Below are 16,250 nucleotides of genomic sequence, written 5' to 3'. Positions count from 1 at the left end.
GAGTGGATGCAGTGGAGTGCGCCAGGAACCCCAGGCCTACCTGGAGGCACTTCACGGCAAAGGCTGAATGGACAGTGAGCGTGTTGGGGTCATCAGATTCTGACACGGAGCTCCGCGACTCACTGCAAAAAGGATGCCAAGCACTGCAGCGCTTTAAAGAAAAAGAGATGCAGCGCTGGCAATGGCTGTGATCTTGCCTCACTAGTACTTTGTAGAGACGCTTTTCCCCTCTGAACAGGCTTTGTACATCCTTGCCCAGAGTTTACACTCATATGTGAACATGTTACCTTCACACGATTCCCAGTTCATGTACTCTGATATTACTCTGTCTCAGGATGTCATATTTTCCTGCTTGTTTGTTCGTTGTTGCCACCGCAGTCCCACTACGTTGCTTACTCTGCGGCTCAAGTGAGGGCACGCCTAAAGGTGATTGGAGTCCCTGCGGCGACAGTATGTACGCGTACCAGCATTGGTCACCGCATCGAGCGTGCCAGTGCATTATGTATATATGTATATCCTTGTAAATAAAAAATTGTGTTTGGAAAAAAAAAAAAAAGTCGCGTCCGTGGCTTAGTCGGTAGAGCGTCGCGCTGCGGCCGCAAAGTCCGCAGATCGAAACCTGGCGCCGGATACTGTTTTTTTTTTATATAGTGTAGTGGCCTGGCTGGCGCGCCGAGAGAGGGTGTTGCGAGCTGGAGAGTAGTAAAGGGGCTTTAGGAGAGTAGGCGAGGGGGGAGAGGAGGCGCTATGCGAGCCGACGATTCAGGCTCGCTTAAGAAGTGCATTCGCACTTATTCCTGGCCAATCTCCCACGAGGGTATGTGCCATGTCAGCGGCCAGGCAGCGCGCGCCCATCTCCCCCCGTTGCTAAGGGAGACGAAAAGCGCGCGCACCCGCAGCTGTTGCTATGCGGACGGCGGAAGGTTCGGGGTCGCTCATAAAGTGCATTCGCACTTAAAATTCAGGAGCCGAGGCGAATTCCATCTATGTGGCGATGATGATGATGATGATCTCCGAAATCAAGCGAGGTCAGCGGCGGTTGCGCTATGGCTGCTGCCTTGGCTGCAGCGGGAAGCGGTACAACAGAAGAAAAGAGATCCGAAGCAGCAATGGTGGAACCACCATGTAAGCGACCCAATCAAGGTGACGTCGATGACTCCACTGTCGGTAGTCCGTCTTGTTAGCACGTTACAGCTACTGAAGAAGGAGATAATACTACGGAGATGGCTGACATGGATCAGGAGGGATTCAAGGTCGTGCGTCATCGCAAGCGGAGAACTGTTGGCATACCCGTATTGTTGTCTCCTGGTGAAAAGGGCAAAGATTTGAGGTGGGAGAACCCAATCGCGCTTTTTTCTGCGATCTCGTCTTTGCTCGGCAAGGCACCAAACCGTGATCGGTTTACAGCTCAAGGCACCTTACTACTCGACGTAGCCACAGAGGAAGAAGTGAACACACTTTTGCGATGCAACCGGCTGGGTGGTGTTGATGTATGTGCCCGACTGCCGTATTCCTATGTGCAGAACACATGCATCATCCGAGGCATGCCCAAGTGGCACACAGAAGAGGAGCTCCTGACCTACCTCAAGCCGCAGGGGGTAACCCACGTCAGGCGCGTTGTGTGGCGAAATCCCTCTTCACCAGAAACGTGGCAAGTTGTTCCGACCGACGCGGTTGTGCTGACGTTTCCGCCGAACTCCGAACGCCGGGAGAAGATCAATTTGGGCTTTACAAGGCACGTCGTCGCCGACTACACGGAGTCACCTCCACGCTGTTTCAAGTGTCAACGCTACGGACATGTCGCGAAATCTTGCAGAGGTGAGCAGTGCTGCAAATGTTGCGGAGGCCCAGATAACTTCATAAATTCAAAGGGAGACGTTACCTGTGCAAATTGTGGTGGTGATCACCCATCCAGCTACAGTTGATGCCCGTTTCACGTGAGCGCGTTACATCAAATGAAGGCGTTCCTTTCTGGGCCTGAGCCTCCACCACAAGCTCCAAAGCCATCTGATGAACAGCACTTCCCAGTATTGTCATCTTTGGAATCTGCAAATGTGAAGGACAGTGCACACGGTTCGCCATGCTCATTGTCACCTGAGCTGCCAGGTCCTCCAAACACGACTGAGTCCGCACAAGAGCCATTACAAGTTAAGCAGCGTCCACGAGAAACACACTGCCCAGCGGCACCTGAGTTGCCACTTCCAAACGCGACTGCACCCGCAAAAGAGCCACCTCGGCATTTACAAGCAAAGCAGCGTAAAGGAGAACTATACTCTCGAGTCCTGAAAGAGCGTCATACTCAACGCGATCAAAAAGAGGAGCAACCGAACACGTACAAAGATAGGGGACAAGTCTCGACTACAGATGAGAAAATCAATTCGATGTTGAAGCAGCTGATAGCTGCCCTGCGTTTGTTATCGGTCGGCGTGAAAACACCAGTTGCGCAGACAGCTGTACAAATCCTGGATGTTGTGGAGCCCTTTTTGGCCTCGTTCAATCAACAACCAGGACAACGGCCCTGACGTTGAAACGACCGACCCTGCAGGAAAGAATTCGTCAGTCCTTCATTCTGCAATGGAATGCTCGAGGTCTGAAAGGTCGCCTGGAAGGTTTCAAGCAAAGGGTGTTGAAATACCACTTCTCTATTATTGTGATCTGTGAGCCAAATATCACGTCATTTCGTGTATCTGGATATAAACAATTTTCGTCGGATGCGAGTGGAAGTTCAAACAAAGTGTTAGTCTGCATTCGCCGTGACTTAACCTATATTAAGCACCAAGTTCCGGCCCACAGCAGCAATGAATATGTTGTTGTCACGGTGCAATGTAAGACCAACACATTTTAAGTCATACCTAGATATGTGTCACCCCGTGCGCGATTCGATGATAACCACTTGGACACGAATATTGACAGCTGCCCTGGAGCTCACATCATTGTAGGTGACTTCAATGCGCACCATGAGATCTGGGGAAGCATTGTAAACACCACAAGTGGGCGACGTCTCGCGAACTTTATCCAGCCTCATGATTTGGACATTCTGAATGATGGTTCACCGACATTTTTCCAGGGTGCAACTTACAGCAGCTGCCTAGACCTCGCACTTATAGCTAGACGCCTTGTATCCGTAGCCGCGTGGTGCGATGACGTTGACTCCTACGGAAGTGACCACGTGCCCACATATGTTCAGTTTACTTGGTACAAAGGTTCACAACGAACACGGGTACAACGTTATACTGACTGGCAGGCCTTTCGGTATTCTGTTGATTGTCGTGTAATAGCTTGGATTCAGTGACTGATTTTGAACTGAGCATTGTCCAGGCAACCAGGGATGCATTACGCAGCGCCACATGCTCCTCTCAAGGGAATCCAGGGGACGCTTCGTATCAAATGCTTCGCGCTGTTAGACGTCGCGCGGAAAGGAGCTACAGACAGACAAAACCTGTCTCTGACCTGACAGCGTCTCGCAGAGCTCAGAAACTTGTGCAGCGTTATTTAGAGAAGCTTGGCCGACAGCGCTGGAGATCTTTCTGCTCCAGATTAGACCCACGAAAGCCACATTCTAGGATATGGCAGATCGTTCGTGAATTGCCGTCTACACCCACTCAGCAGCATCCATTCCGAGCTCTGGCCGTATACCAGAACCGCATGGACACAGATGTTGCCGAAAACTTCTGCATTCAAGTGGCAAGGGACAATGCTGCAGGCATGGCTCCATTACATCGCTGTGCTCCTCCAACTGCTGATAGCCGCCTAGACGTGCCCTTTACGCTCCACGAGCTCATTGTAGCGCTCTCTGCTTCGGCTCGTTCTACAGCTCCTGGGCCTGATGAAATAACGTACCCTGCACTTTGTCATCTCGGCACGCAAGGAAACAAAGCTCTGTTGGACCTCTACAACTTCTGTTGGTGTTCTGGGTCTGTCCCAAGCCACTGGAAAAGAAGTCGTTTAGTGGCTGTCCTGAATCCTGGCAAGTATCCACGAGACATTTCGTCCTACAGGCCAGTGGCATTGGCAAGCTGTGTAAGCAAAGTGATGGAGCGCATGGTCCTCGCTCGTCTGGAATGGTTTCTGGAGAAGCGTGGCTTGTACCCAGACGCCATGACAGGCTTTCGCAAAGGACGTTCTTCAATAGACAGCGTTATTGACCTTGTCACTACCGTCGAGAATGAGAAACACTGCCGTCGTCTTACAGCTGCCATGTTCCTGAACATTAAGGGAGCATTTGATAATGTCTCCCATGATGCCATTCTGGATGCCCTTGAGTCCATTAGTATTGGAGGACGGTTGAATCAGTGGATAGCGAGCTATCTCCGCGGACGGATGGTTTTCATGTCCACACTTGATGGAGTGACATCCGATCATTCCGTCACGCGCGGCGTGCAACAAGGAGGAGTCCTCAGCCCTACGCTAGTTACCCTGGCTCTTATAGGAATCACTAAAGTGCTCCCTAAAACAGTGTCAGTATCTGCCTATGCGGATGATATCTGCATTTGTACATCAGGTGTAACGCGTCTTCACGTGCAAGCACGGCTTCAGAAAGCAGTATCTGCCACTTTGACGTACTTACGCCGCCAAGGACTTCAAATTTCAACGTCAAAAAGTGCAACATTGGCATTTACCCGAAAACCCATGATATGCTACCCGGTAAAGATCGAAGGAGCTATTCCATGTGTCACGCATCATAAATATTTCGGCCTGACAATTGATAGAGATCTGTCATGGTCAAAACATGTCTCGGCACTAAGAAGGAAATTACAAAGTTTCACCCACGTCCTTCAACATATGGCAGGAAAATCATGGGGCCCATCGGTTTCGTCACTGTTGCGCCTTTACCAGGCGCTCTTTATTGGCTACTTGCAATACAGTGCCCCTATACTGTGTAACCTTCAGCGATCGTCATTACGCGTGCTTCAAAGTGCACAGGCACAAACAAGCCCTACGAATCTCTTTGGAGTTGCCTCGATGCACATCAACGCGTGGAACGATCGCAGAAGCGCGAGTCTGCCCAATTCAAGTCTACCTTGCGCAAGAACCTCTTCGTGTGCACCTCAGACATGTGACAAGACATGAGTGCCATCCACTGTCGAGTGTTTTCAGGGACCGGCCGAATTAAAACTACTCCCGAAGTATTTCGGCGCAGCAACATTTGATGCTCTTCAGATTTGCAGTCGCCAAAGAAGAAGAAGAAAAAAGAAAGGAAAGGCCGGGAGGTCAACCAGGTGTAGAGCCCGGTTTGCTACCCTGCACTGGGGGAATGGGGCTCAAGGAATAAAAAGGGGGGGAGAAGAGGAAGAGATAGGAGTGGGAAAGCGCGCACTCTAGTCCCGTTTCGGGCACTATAGTCTTTCAAGCAAGTTCGTTTCACTCAGGAAACGTAAAAGGGCTTTCGTCGCCTTCTGCGAGGTCGATGGTGAAGACCGATGACTTAAAATAGTTTCCACCGTAAATGGTCGATTGTACAATCGGCTCAGCGCGGTGGCAAGCACGCTCCTCTCCGACGAGTATTCGGGGCAGCGACACAGCACATGTTCTATAGTCTCTTCCGCCCCGCAGGCGTCACAGTGGGCGCTGCTGGCCATCCCAATGAGGAAGGAGTAGGCTTTCGTGAAGGTCACTCCCAACCACAGTCTACAAAGTAAAGTTGACTGGGGTCGAAACAGCCCATACGGAATACGGCGCTGAAGAAGGGGATCCTGAATATACAGTCGGGGATTCGAAAAGTCCGGTGTATTCCATTGCTGCATGGTAATCTTGCGTGCAAGGGAACGAAGCGTCCTGGCGGCATCGGTTCTTGAAAGCGGAAGTAAAATGGTGCGGTCGCTCTCATGGCCTGTACGGGCAGCTTCATCCGCCAGCACGTTACCGATGACTCCGCAGTGACCTGGAAGCCACTGGAAAATTACGTCATGGCCGGCTGTGATGGCTTGATGGAATTTTTCTCTTATCTCTGTCACCAGTTGGTGTAGGGGGCCGTAGCGCAGGGCTGCGCGTAAGCTCTGTAAGGCAGCCTTGGAATCCGAAAAGATCGCCCAATTTTGAGGAGTAGCTCCGATGATATGGTCAAGAGCCTCACGAATGGCTGCAACTTCTGTAGCTGTCGAGCTCGTGGTATGGCCAATACGGAATCAATGGCCAAAATATCAGAAGTTCCTCCATGGGTTGTACCTGACCTACAGGTGCGGTTGTAGATTCCTGGAATCGGTAAAAAATCCCACATGGCGTCTTCCTTAAGACAACTTTCACTATTTTACATCAGTGAAATGTACGGAGAGGCCTCGCATGTTTTTGTTGACAGCTCGGTCACGGCGTCTTCGTCGGCAGGGGCAGTGGTTATGCCTGGGAAGGACCTGACTCAACGTTTCAAGATTGCTTACAGGACGTCATCTACCGCAGCAGAACTGATCGGTTTACGCGAAGCGCTCCGCACCATTTCTTATGAAAGGCCAGAGCAGTGGATTATCTTTTGTGACTGCAAACCAGCGCTGCAGGTACTAAGATACCCAATGAAGCGAGGCGCGTACGATCAGCTCTCCACTGATGTCGCTATCCTGTTTAAAGAGTTGAATTAAAAGGGCCACACGGTGGTGTTTCAGTGGATACCAAGTCACTGTGGCATCGCTGGGAATGAGTTGGCGGATTCAGAAGCACAGCAGGCACACCACAATGGAACTCTCCTGTCTATACCGATCACAAGGAAGGAATCTAACGCGATACTCTACGGAGCACGTAGACAAGCTGCAGCCTTGCATTCGTCGCACCCGCAGAATCGACATGAACGCTTTCACAAGCTCGATCCAGAGCGCAAGTTCTGGGTCAGTCATGCTCCTCGTCTTCGCCGAAGTCAAGAGACATTGCTACACAGGCTGCGTCTTGGAGTAGCATTGACTCGGAAGTATCTTCACACAATCGGACGAGAGGACAGCCCAGACTGCCTTCTGTGCGGTTGCCCTGAGACTGACGAACATTTGCTTAGCGCTTGTCCAAAGTACTCTAGTGAGCGAATGAACCTTGAGACAGCTTTACTACGCTTGGACACTCGCCCTCTGTCCGAACAAAAGATTTTGGGCACGTGGGCTTACAACCGGAAGCAAAGCCTAGCCGTTAAAGCACTGCTTACATTTCTTGGTGACTCCTCTTTGAATTCTCGCTTCTAGGTTGCGGCAAAATTGAACAGACTGCGAAATAATGTCTGAGCAGTTTCTTCTTTTTTTCATGGATGATAGTCATGTGCTGAAAAGTGAACTGTAGTCATCTGATTCAGCGCCCCGTTGTACGTGAGACGTTTATTGGTTTTACTGCTTGTACATAGCTCATTTGTCGCTTTCATTGTCATTTCCCATACCTTCCATATTCATTCCTTTCTCTTTCTCTCCCCAGTACCCTACCCCCAGAGGGAAGAAGCAGGCCCAAGATCAATTTCTCAAGCCGACCTCTTCTTCTTTTTAATAAACATTTACTCTCTCTCTCTCTCTCTCTTGTATATAAAAATTGTTCCGGCGTTGTTTTCCCACTTCAAAAAATGCGCCGCCCATGCTTTCCGTACCGATTGTTAAGGGGACTCACCGATGGGATTAAAAACATCGTGTACCGATATGAAAGGTTTTAGAAATTCATATAAATGTTCCTAACGGCCTAGTTTTCTTCTTTTAGAAATATTTAACTTCTTCACCAATATCCAGTTTCATTAGGTCAAATCAAATCAAATTTTATGTTCCTTCAGCATACAAGGAGAAGGCAGTCGCCGGAAGCTGCAGTATTTGGTAGCTTGACGAGGCGGGTGTCCCTACATTCGACAGCAACTGGCGACACCAGTTTGTCGTGCCAAAAAATGGACACTTAAAATGTCGGTTTACAGGGCGGAATTGGAAGTGTAGAAAAAAAGAGTGTAGGAAAAGCAGAAAAAAAGAAAATAAAAACAAAACAAACAACGTATATTCGTACAGGATATGACCGCAATCGTGAAGTCTAAAAAATAAATCGCCATAAACTGGTTAACGTGATACTTCACGTGTACACATACATCACAGGGCAAGCATGATGAAAACAAAAAAAACAGGATTCCTGGTGTTTTATTAGAAAAAACAACCTATATGCTTAGGTGGTTCTAGCTGTTCAGCAAACAAGAGTGGTATTTTTTATTTCAGTACAGAAGTTCCTAGTTTGCCCATATCTAAATAAGGAAATTTGGTAGTTTTGAACATCGATATGTGTTTGTATTGGTGCACGATGCTTTTTAAGTCCGTGGGTCATGATGTAGTGAGCTCCATATGAATGTCAACAGGTGAGTATCCCTCCACCGGCGAAGCTCTAGCGTGCGGCCGGTGTTTTTTTTTTTTTTTTCGCTCTCTCGGATGCGCCGAGCCCACTCAGCAGTGTCGGTACATGCAAGAGTGTAGCTACATCATCTGTAAACTCAGCCTGCCTCACTGCCCTTAATTCTAACTCCTTTCCAAGCATTTTTTTTTCCTTTGCGCATGCGCATGGGTTTACGTCGGAGGGTTTGTGCGTACATGGGGCCATCGGACTTTCTTTTCGCCTAGCCATGCAAAGCTTCGCTTTAAAATCGGAAAATCTCTTGGTGTTTTATTTGCCGAGGGTGATGAGGCGTACAGTAGTCGTCGGCAACGAACAGGTCCGGATCATGGCAAATGGGCATTTTTGTCTTTCGCCTCCATCAGGAAAACAGGTGCCAGGGAACGGTATAACCAGCGTCCTCGTGTTCACCAGTACAACGCTTAGCGACTCTTGGTGGGTTGCGGGAAATATGGGCGCGGTCGTTTGTATGATCTTGACATTGATTTCGTATGCGATCTGTTTTGTTACACATTGCCTTTGAAATTGGCCTCGTTAAAATAAACTCAATAGAAATAGTTTTTGTCTAACAAAGGCGTCCACATTTCAAATTTTGCTGGAAAAAATTCTGGTGTGTGTGTCATCCCAGCCCTCCACATTTCAGGTTCTATTGGAAAAACTGTTGCGCTCTTGTCCTGGTGTAAAAGAGGTCTACCTCCTAGTGCGACCGAAGAAAGGAGAAAAACCCGAGGCGAGGATTGAAGCAATGCGTAAATCTAAGGTAATATATGCGCATAATATAGTGACATATATCGGTATCTGTGTTTCGGTACAGAACTTTTCTCGACAAGCGCAAAGCTATTCAAAGGAACACTGTTGTAAGTGGTAAAGAGAGAGAGAGAATGTAGTTTAATGGTACTGACGACGTCTATCCAGCAAAGAGCCTGACATGATACGTCAGGTGAAGAATGAAACGAGTGAGAAAAAAAAAGACAAGCAAGAAGGAAGGAAAGAAAGAAAGAAAGAAAGAAGAAAAATAAGGAAAAGAAAAACGAATGATGATAATTGGAGTCGGAATCAAGTTCAGTAGTTCGGTATAAAAAGAAATGTCGAAGTATACTCACAGAAATGTTCACCTCACGTTGAACGGAGATCTGAGACTGTGGAATAACCACACGCGAACACGGCAAGTTTAGCGTTAGCATGGCAGCCATGCTGAACACACAAACGCGAAATATTCACTTTGAAACCCCACAGAGTTGAAATACAAGGAACGAGGTCCTATATTACACGTATCATCCATGTTCAGCACTGTTGAAGAGTGTTGACTATCCCTGAACTTCGGAGGAAGATGAGAAACGGTTTCACTCGCACGTGAGGCCATTTTAGCACATGACCAGGGGCCAAGCACATCATGTAATGTAAGACGCGATGAGGGTAGTTTTCCCGAAGTCACTGTCAAGGAGAGTATGTGTGTATCATATCGTTAACACACACAGATGACATGGTGGATATCTTCCGGACAGTCGCAGTCTTTCCACAATGGTGAGTTATTCTGATGAAGTTTAAAACGGAACAGGAGTGTGTAGGCGACGTTCAGACGTATGCGGTGTATTACAGCTCCGTCGTCCCTGTTGAGACCAGGCGTCAACTTGAAAGAACATTCTCGATCAATGGAGTACAGTTGTGCATAGCGGCGTGATGGAACAGCCCATATGGAAAGCTGTACCTGCCGGCCAACACGAGTCGCCAGTGCGGCTGTATATTTCCTGGAGGACGGTACGGCCGCAATAAGAACTTGGTAATTGTGAGCCTAGGAAACTGTATCGTCTGCTGTAGAATTGCCCGATACACCGCAATGTGCCAGAATCCACTGGAGTTCGACGAGGTGGTGAGCACTGACGGCTTGGTAATGTAAAAAACCGAATGTCACAATGTAGCTGTTGATTAGGAAGAGTCTGAAGGCATTGAAGGGCCGCGCGGAAGTCTGCAAAAATTGCCCATTGACTGGCTGACTGGGTGGCGATGTATTGAAGAGCGGCACGCAGGGCGGCGAGCTCAGTCGCGGTAGATGATGTCCTGTGGCTGAGTTTTTTGGTGATCGTGGTTCGCGACGCCGCAATACAAACACCAATCGTGGAGGAACCTTCGCTGACTGAACCATAAGTATATATGTGGGTATGGCCGGCTTATCTGCAGTGTAGCAGTTGCAGAGTAAAAAACTTAAGATCTGGAACGGAAAAATCTGCTCTACGCGTGATTCCTGGCACAGTTGTGTAAACACTTATGGGCGGGAGCAACCATAGTGGGTACGAAGGCACAGATGGGACCTGGTAATGTTGCGGTAGAAGGTCTTCCACATCTGCAGCAGAGGCCTCAGAAACTGGGTCGTTTGGTTGCCTCGTCACAAAGCGTAAACGCGCACGAAGCAGTTCCTGTTTGCGCAGCGCTATCGGCATCAAACGTCAACTTTCAATGGTAGTGCCCACAGTGGATGTCCACTCGTAATAAAAAAGGTCGTAAAAAGGTAGTAATGGCCGTGTTTACTAACTCCTTACGAACCTCACTACCCCGCGGTTTTCTACGTATAGGCTTAGGCTCTGCCACTAACAACTGCATGGTTAGGAAATTAACTGAGTTTAGGAAGTAGTATGCACTACATTATGGTCGTATTTGTGACTAGGTTATGCATGGCCAGTTAGTAAACGCATGTAGCTCAGAAGAGTTTTATCGCTAGGACTTTACTAGGGGAGGTAGTGGTACTTACTGCCTGCTTCAGTTAGTAACTCTGACAAGTACTAAATGTACCACCTTCTGTTACTAAGTACCTAGTGTATACTAGGACAAGTAACTTGGTAGTGTTCCATTAGTGAATGCCCCGTCCTTTTTTTTCGGAATGTGTTTTTTTTGGGACTCCCATACACACACGCAGTATGCGCTCCTGCATGCTTTCTAAAGCTTTTCGATTTTGTGCTGAAAGGGGAAACAAGGCAGGAAGGCTGTAGCGTAGCAGACCTTCGCAGAGAACGTCGTAGAGGCGATCAAGCGAGCACACTGTGCAGCCGCCAGTGTTGCTATACTGACCAACACTTACCCCCGGGATTTCTTGTTTCGTGCGGTTCACTTACACAGGAGCACATAATACCCACACAGCAGGAGAAACCCAGAGAAACACGTACTTGCCAACACTTGCCATTTTCCGTTCCGCGCGAGTCCCAAAACGTACACAGTGTTGCATATATACCCGAAGAGTAGAGTTTATACAACCACAACGGTTTGCTGGCCAACACTTTCCCAGGGATTATGCTTCATGCGGGTTCCAAAACTCACACAATATTGCGAACTTGGCACTTGGAGTAGCTTCTTTGTTGCGAGGCATACGAGACGTTATAACACTGTCTGAAACACCTTCAGAGCATGCACTGGACCCACACTTTCCTGCTTTCCTACATTTATACCAGGCGGGATTACGTATTCTCCTTAAAAAACTCCATTAATCGAACCATTTTTCATGCCCAGGTGTTTGAGCGCCTCAACAAAGAGCAGCCCAACGGTATGCGCAAAGTGAAGGTGGTGCCAGGAGAGCTCGCCGAGCATAACCTCGGATTAACTGCGACCGACCAGGCCACGTTAGAGGCAAAGGTATCCATCGTCTTCCACTCAGCTGCAACTGTCAATTTCAATGATCCTCTCAAGTAAGTATGCAGCAACAGCAGCTACGTAGCACGTTCTACAGTCTTGTGCTCAGGAAAATTGCATAGTTGGAGGCAAAGACGTACATCCCAAGCATAGCACTACAGCTTCAAGTATCAGTGAGATTTCCAGTGTATTGTTGCAATCGGTAGGTCAATATTTGTGGGGAGAGTGTGTGGATACAGTTAATGAACATAAACGGAGCTGTAAATAGTCTATCTCACACGTGAAACTAACGCGAATTCTACGTGGTGCAGAAAGTCGTACGAAATATGTGATACCATGTTAATCCGTTGGGGCAAAAACATTGCCAGCCATAATTTTTTTCAACCGGATACGGTGATTAGGCCTATATATCTTGGTAGTGTTTTATGCTCCTGTAATAGATACGCTTGTTTTGTTGGCGAAATCTTGCAGCTTGCTTTTTTTCTTTTAGACGGGCAATTGAGATAAATGTTCTGGGTACACGGAGAGTTGTGGACCTGTGTACAAGGATGCCAAACCTACGCGTAAGTGGTGAGCCGTCTCTTATGGTGCTGCATTTCTGTATTGACGTCTGTTTGCAGTTATTTTCACCCGTTGAAACACACACCAGCTGTTTTTCGTTGCAATTGTTCGAAATTGTTTAAATCGTGCGAGATTACCATAGGGTACAAATCATTTAAAATTTCCTAATTGCAAGACATTTTTTTTGGAAATTTCAGTTGTTTATGTGAGGGTGCTGCTTTAGTTTTATGATGATAATGATTGCTATTTGTTTACCCTTTGTAGCGGGGCGATGACTTGTCATCTTACCAAAAAGGACTAATATACCTATGTTTTATACTCTTGGTTTAATGCGAGCGCTGCTTAGGGCAGGCACAAAAACGTATTAGGCACAAAATGGTTTTCTATCCTGTTAAGGCCGAACCGCATGGAGCCTTTTTTCGCGCGAATCGCGCGCGTCGGCGATTCCGCGCCCGCGGCAGCGCCTTGGATATATTTTGACGCGCGTCGCGCCCGGAAGTGGGAGGAGCCTGGCGACTTGCGCCAATGTGGAGGCGCGCGCCTCATGGCGGCGGTTTCGAAGCGCCCGAGACAGCCGGCTGGCTCCGCCGGGGATGTTTAGGCCATAGAGTTTCTTAGTAAGTATACTAGAGAGGAAACTGCGCCTCGTAAGCCATGTCGTCGTGGGGGTACATGGGACGGCATCCTTTTTGGCTTGGGCTTGGCATGACAACTGGATTCTTAAGTGGTTTTTGGGATTTGCTTTCTTCACTATGCATTCACACGTTTACGAGCTACAAGGAAGCCGAAATCCTCCCCTTTCTGTGGTAACCGTGTTCAGTGAAACAGCAGGCAATGCGTGATCGCACCTGACGTTGCTCATGGTGCAGTCGAAGGACGTATGACTGAGCGGGTAATATGCCGAAACAAAACGTACTTCGACGAAGACAAGATACGGCAGATACGGGCGCTTGTATGCGTCCTATCTTGTCATCGTCCACGACTGTTTAACGCCACGTTCTCATTTCTCTTGTTATAGCTGGCGGTCGCGGTGCACCGGTTCGCCACGAAGGCAACGTTTTCATAGGCACGGTCAAAAAACTTTCGAAACTCTTCAAACAACTTATTTTTTGAAATAATGGTAAAATTAATAAAATCACATTCTCTAACGAGTTACCCCCCAAATAATAACATTGTTCGTAACTACAACTTTGGCCTGCGGAATAGCAGGCACAACCATTCCGGCAAAAATACGCTTTACTTCTTTTTTTCTTAGTTTTAAAACAGCCTGTTTTTATTTCCCACTTACATAATTGAACACTATTCTTCGCGTTTTTGTGGCGCATTATTTAAATTTGCGGTCACTAAAACGTTTCAATCCAAGCCAATGATGGAACTAAGGCGAGCGCGATGTATAATGGCGGTCCATGACGACACAGACGACATTAATGTGAGCCGCATAGACGCTAGCGCCAGATTCCTCTCTAGTGTATACTGTAAGAAACTCTATGGTTTAGGCTTACCACCCCAGCAGATATTGAGTGGGCGCTTTTACTAACAGCGCGGATTATGTTTTATAGTAATGTTTTCACCCACATTATAAGATCCTTTAGCGCACAAGCAACTTCGTTTGTGCCTTGAGCGCCATTTTAGAGAGCGCTTAGAAGCGGTCGCTCGAGCTCCCGACACCACTTCGCTGCCGAAGCCGCCGCCATGTTGCCGCCGCCGGCCGCGGCGCGCGCAGCGTGAGGGTGGTTACGCGGCAGCGTCAGCGCGCCTGTGGCGTGCGCGGCGCGTTTTCGCGAGCAGAAAACGCTCCATGCGGTTAACGCTTTACCGGTGGTAACTGTCCTAGGCAATATTCCGCTCTCTGCTTTTCATCCACCAGCATCCTAATCTTCTTTTCGTCGCCTCGACGGCCTTGAAGTTAACTTCCTCTGTGCTACCCTTATATTCTAGGGCTTCTGGAAGCCAATATTTCCATCATGTAGATTTGGATGGATACCCTCGCATTCTAACAATATTTGCCGCATAGTTTCTGTTTCTTTTCCGCAGACCTAGCATACCCCATCATTTTGTGAATACTTCCCCACAAGGCTCTTAGTTCGCAAACAATCTGCTCTAGCCTCAAAAAGCAAAGCACTGTCCTGGGAGTTACCGTAGACGTTTTCCTTTCTGATGCCCAATTTCTCACCCCTGCATATCTTTAACGACATTTTAGCTTCCATTTTTTCTCTACATTTATCCGTTTCTATCTGCCTTGCCCCTTTTTTGGTTACAATGGCTGTTTTGGATACTCCACTGTTCTTTCCGTATTTCATCGATCGCCTTCTGGTCTTCCTTAACCTCCGCGTGTCCACGCTTTTCGAGTATACAGGTACGCTCGCTTATTTATCGTTGGTGACCTCATAAGGAACCATAGCAGTTGAAATAAAGCAGTAAGGTAGAATAACTTTGGTTGTTTCGTTATTAACCTCGGCTAGCAGGGAATTCTTACGCATCGTAGCAATCACAGAAGACTTCAGATGTCAGAAGACATTCTATGCCATTAAAAACGGGTAGTTAGACATAGGAGCAACTGGTAGAACATGTCAGAGTTATTGCATAGACGGGAATTCTCGATAAGGACTTGTATGGTCGCAACAGCGTCTATATTCTTTTTCACTCGTTAACTCTCCTTAGTATGAGTTGCTTCAGGCTCGAGCCTGTTGAATTAACTGCGTGCCGCTATAGCACACATTGTTACTTCTGTGGTGAAACCATCAGCGCCTACACTTCAGCGACGTAATCTGTGACCACGCTCGCCATCAACTGTTGCTTGCTTCGGTAAGCAACAAGGGTACGCAACTGCTGCTTGCTTCGGAAAAGCAAGAACCCCTTGCAGAGAAGGAGAGAGCCCTTCGCATGCTCTGCAGACAGAAAGACCAGGTGGAAATATGGCGTGGAGAGAGTTTTAGCATATCGGCTCGCGTACGCTACGGTACCGGCGGCGGGTACTAATACCCGAGTGCGCATGCGCGCACGGGCACGGTGAGGCGGGCACCAGAAGAAATGCGTACATGCCCAGTCGGGTCGCGGTATCCGACGCCGGCAGCCTGCCGCACGCAAGCCGATATGCCAAAACTTTCTCCCCGGAGTGCGCGCGACAAGTCTACTGCGCACCCTGGATCCGGACGCTACCCAGTACACGGTTTCTGTACATCGCCCTTTGCGGGCGTCGAGGTTCTTTTTTATCATTATTGCGTGTCCGATAGATGCCCCAAGTCGGCACAAATTTACGCCGTCGATCCGTGGACAGCGAGCGATAGAAGAACAGAGAACGGAAGGACGCGCGTGGGGGCGGTGACGTGAAGCCGAGGTGGCAGCGGTGGCGCTGTCTTCGCGCAGCAGGCAGCGGCTGCTCACCGCCGGAATTCAGAGTTAAATAGTGCGAGACGAGTGCAGCGCCGAATAGGCGCCAAAGGCGGGGGGTTAGGATTGACGGCAACAAAATTCGCGTACCGGTGAACAGCAAAAAGAGCGACAGATTAATGCCGCTTCTAAAGTCAGTAAATTCGACCACTGAGATGGTTACAACGTATGGCACGGTTCACATAATGTGCGAAGGACGGGCGAGAAGCGTTTTTGAGTTCGAACAAGTTTGTCCTGAACGTCAGTGCTACTGTATTGGGTGATCTGTTAAAACCTGTGCAACGAACACCGACAGCGTAATTACACTGCAGTGAAATTTCAATATGTGAGCTCAAAAGCTTCGCGTTTCCTCTCATCTTCAAATCTGG

The 16,250-nt window shown here is 48.4% G+C and overlaps 1 protein-coding gene and 1 pseudogene across 1 annotated transcript in view; one reads left to right on the top strand and one right to left on the bottom strand.

The window, feature by feature from the left end:
* LOC144173294 (solute carrier family 22 member 7-like) overlaps window positions 1-16,250 on the bottom strand; it is a 110,575-nt gene that overhangs the window by 60,282 nt on the left and 34,043 nt on the right. The window lies entirely within an intron of this gene.
* LOC144175266 (fatty acyl-CoA reductase 1-like) overlaps window positions 1-16,250 on the top strand; it is a 49,449-nt pseudogene that overhangs the window by 12,959 nt on the left and 20,240 nt on the right.

Source organism: Haemaphysalis longicornis, unplaced genomic scaffold, assembly GCF_048455015.1.
Source record: "Haemaphysalis longicornis isolate Haplotype H1 unplaced genomic scaffold, Haemaphysalis longicornis Haplotype H1 scaffold_3, whole genome shotgun sequence".
NCBI classification, from domain to species: domain Eukaryota; kingdom Metazoa; phylum Arthropoda; class Arachnida; order Ixodida; family Ixodidae; genus Haemaphysalis; species Haemaphysalis longicornis.
This window is presented reverse-complemented; position numbering and strand designations above follow the sequence as displayed.